The sequence below is a fragment of the Apaloderma vittatum genome, unplaced genomic scaffold, assembly GCF_000703405.1.
Source record: "Apaloderma vittatum isolate BGI_N311 unplaced genomic scaffold, ASM70340v1 scaffold26310, whole genome shotgun sequence".
Classification (NCBI taxonomy): Eukaryota; Metazoa; Chordata; class Aves; order Trogoniformes; family Trogonidae; genus Apaloderma; species Apaloderma vittatum.
Genome location: NW_009693260.1, coordinates 5504 through 8841, shown reverse-complemented (window position 1 = coordinate 8841; position 3338 = coordinate 5504). Strand labels below are relative to the sequence as shown.

The 3338-nt window shown below is 55.7% G+C and overlaps 1 protein-coding gene across 1 annotated transcript in view; it reads left to right on the top strand.

Moving 5' to 3' along the window:
- The window catches only part of LOC104280719 (seizure 6-like protein), a gene marked incomplete at its 5' end in the record, with an annotated part of 9018 nt that overhangs the window by 1327 nt on the left and 4353 nt on the right, over positions 1-3338 (top strand). The gene's annotated exons all lie outside the window — the stretch shown is intronic.

The window sequence follows — 3338 nt, the reverse complement described above, 5'->3', positions numbered from 1 at the left end:
GGCTGCAGGCAGTGGTACTGAGCCCCCCGGAGCTGCTGCCTGCAGCTGAGTGCAGCAGAGCACCTGCCTGTGCCCTGCCCCAGGGTGGGCAGCAGCTCAGCAGAGATTTGAGGCGAGGGAAGAGGGGTGCCAGTCCCTGTCCTGCCACCCCAGCCGCTGTGGGACCCCTTCACCGATGCCCACCGACCCGGACTGATGTGCTCAAGCATGGCCTGACCCGCTGCTGCAGGCAGTGAGCTCTACAGAAAGACTTTTTAACCATTTAGGCAGCAGCAGCAGCAGCAGTGACGTCGTTTATGTCCCAAGGAAGCTAGAAATAGCAGCCATGGCAAGCAAGACAATGGATTTATCCCCTCTCTTTAGTTCATGCAAAGGGTGTTGCACATGATATGAGCAGATGGAGGAGGCACGGTGCAGTGCAGAAACATTGCCCATGTCTGCATGCAAACCTAATTTTTAAATCCACCCCTGAATGTCATCCCTGACCAGCAGGGCTGGTGCAGAAAGCTCTGATCTGAGGGCTGGGACTTTTCCCCACCATCACAAACAGGCTTTGTTGTAAGGACCCATGCCCGTGCTCCTGACAAGCCTGAGAGACGAGCACAAAAGACTGGCAGGCACCCAGCCCCTCACCCCAGGGCTGGGGAAAGGGGGCACAGCACAGTAGAAGGGACAGTAATGGTGAGATTCAGGCTATCCCTAACCCCCGCCTCCTTTCCCAGATGCCAGGACCCACGGCAGGGCACAGGGAGAGCGTAGAGCCCCAGGGACATTCCATGACTCAGTTTCCCCCCTGTAAACCAAGACCAGTGGCCTCATTCGGTGCTGCTCTCCAGCTCGCGCTGGGGGGAGTCACTGACACAGACATGCTGGAAGGTGCAATCCTAATTCTGTGTTATCATTTCCTCTGTTGTTTTTATAGGACTGGAGGTGGCAGGGAGGACGGGTGGCTGCAGGGATGGCTCACAGGCCGAGGGAGCAGAGCGAGGAGTGTTTCGAGCTGGCACGAGCAGCTCACCACTGCTTGTCCCCAATGTGTCAGCCTGGCTGAGGGCAAAGCCCGTGCCCGAGCGGGGCAGGACAGCCATTCCCTCCCTGCTGCTCCCCCTTGTTTTGCCTGACACTGATGAACTCTCTTCCATCACTTTTTAATTACTTCCCACGTACAAGCGCTGCGAGCTTCAGTGGCTCCAAGGCTAATTACATCGGGCAGGTGCTGGAGTAAGGCAGTGCAGCTTCCTCAGCTGCCTCACCGTGACGTGGATAATTGGTTAACATTTAAGTGATTTGGATTTAATTTGCTGCTCCTGTAATGGAGATGGGCACCTACACCTTGATGGAGGAGGAGTGGGGCTGAGCTTCTCAGCCACAGGATGCAGAAATGACCCTCTGGGGGTTCCTTTTGCTGTGATTGAGCTGGTAGCTCTGGAGACCAGACCTGCTCAGGGATGCTGGTTTGGAAGAAGCTGGGCTGGGGAACCGGGTTCAGGAGGCCAGCAGGACCCTCTGCTTCCTTCCCTCGAACGCTTTGGAGCCAGCCCCTCCCTCGCTGCAGGGGAAATCTGCCTCTGGTGAGAAGCGGGAGCAAAGCCTGGACATCAGGTGTGTTCCTGGGAAAGGCTGCCAGTAAACCCACCAGGTGCTGGGGGCTGCAATGGTCCTGTCTCAGCTTGCTGCACCCCTCACAGCATCCCTGAGAGAGCTGTGACTCCCCTGGCTGCCCCCATGCCGGCCGGGCCGTGCTGAGTTGTGATCGGGCGAGCAGCCAGCCCTCTGAATGCTTAGTTAAATTATATTTATTTTTAAAATTCTTGAATCTTCTTGGCAGGAAATAGAATTTCCCTAAAGAGATCTTTCTAGTGGGTGAGCGAGGCTGGCAGCCCGAATCAAGGATCCCTCCTGTCTTCCCAACAGACTCTTCAGGGGCTGACATTGGCGCAGTCTTTGCTTAAAGTGAGAACTCATGTGTGTTCCCCAGCCCCTGGCAAGAACTCTCACATATGGTCCCTCTCGCAGCGACTGACAGTCCATGACCGTGTCTGTCTGTCCCTGCTGGGGACTCCAGAGTGGACGGGCTCTGCTGAGGGTGGTGCCTATTAGAAACATCCTGGAAATGTCTTTGCTGTGGTTCAGATCCAGCTTGGGAAGGAAAACTCTGCCCCAGCGGGAGCTGGAGGGAAGGCATTAGCGTTGTACGCAGCCCACTTAGCCTTCCTGCATCCTGTGCTCCAAGTAGTTTATGCCCAATAACTTTTAATTCATTCCCTTTATTAATAATCAGACCTGAGCCATCCCACTAGTTGTGATGTGGGTGGCTGGGCTGGGCAGACACCTTTTCAGAACAAGACCTGGGGAAGAAGAAGTGACCTGGGGCAGGTCAGGGTCCGGGACAGGCTCTTGCTCTGTGTTCCCAATGCACCGAGCTGCAGTTCCCTGCCATGAAGACCAGAAACTCTTGGCAGTGTCCCAGCACCCTGATGCAAAATAAAGCAAAATCAGCTCCTCCAGGGTTAAAAATATGGGCTGGGGTGAGCTCAGGCATGCTCCGATCCAACCTGCTCAGCCCAGCCCCACAGCGAGGACCAGGCTTTTCCAGGCACCGTTCAGGCTCTGTGGACCTTCAGGGCAGGCAAGGAGTTAACTCACGGGGTTGGGGTCGTTTCTCCTGAAGAGACCTCGCTTGTTCAGGGGAGACTGAGGGATGCCAGGCGCTGTGGGTGGCTCGCTGCTCAGCACCAGCTGCCCTTGGAGACGGGCACATCCCCACCTCATGTGCTGGGTGGAGGAGATGGGCACGGTTGTGACAACAGCAACAAATCCTCCCAGTCACAACATCGTCGGGAGCGCTCGCAATTACAGACTAAGGCTGCGGCGTGTGCTAAATATAGAGCCCTGGTCCTCGCACACTTAAGGAAACAAATGATCTGATGAGCATCTTTCTGCTGAAATATGAGCCCATTTATTATGCTAAATGGACGTGAAATGCAAATGTGAGGTTACTTCTCAGCAATTTCCAAATAATAATTAAAGCTTTTTGGGACTGCTCGTTAGATGCGTTTGGGGTGTGACTCCCCATCCACTCCCTGGTGTGGATGAGGGGCCCTGGGGTGGATCCCTGGTGCAGGGAGTGGACAGTGAGCGCTGAGCCCTACAAAAGTACCCCAGTTTAGTTCTAGACCCATGATGGGGAGCCCAACCCAGCTGGGACCGGTGAGCCCAGGTGCTCTAGGTGCAGGTGTGCTCCCAGGGCTGATGTGGATGGAATTGGGGCCCCACCACCACCCTGACCAGTGACTCATGGTGCCCCTACACCTTCCTCCTACCACTCATCGCCTCTG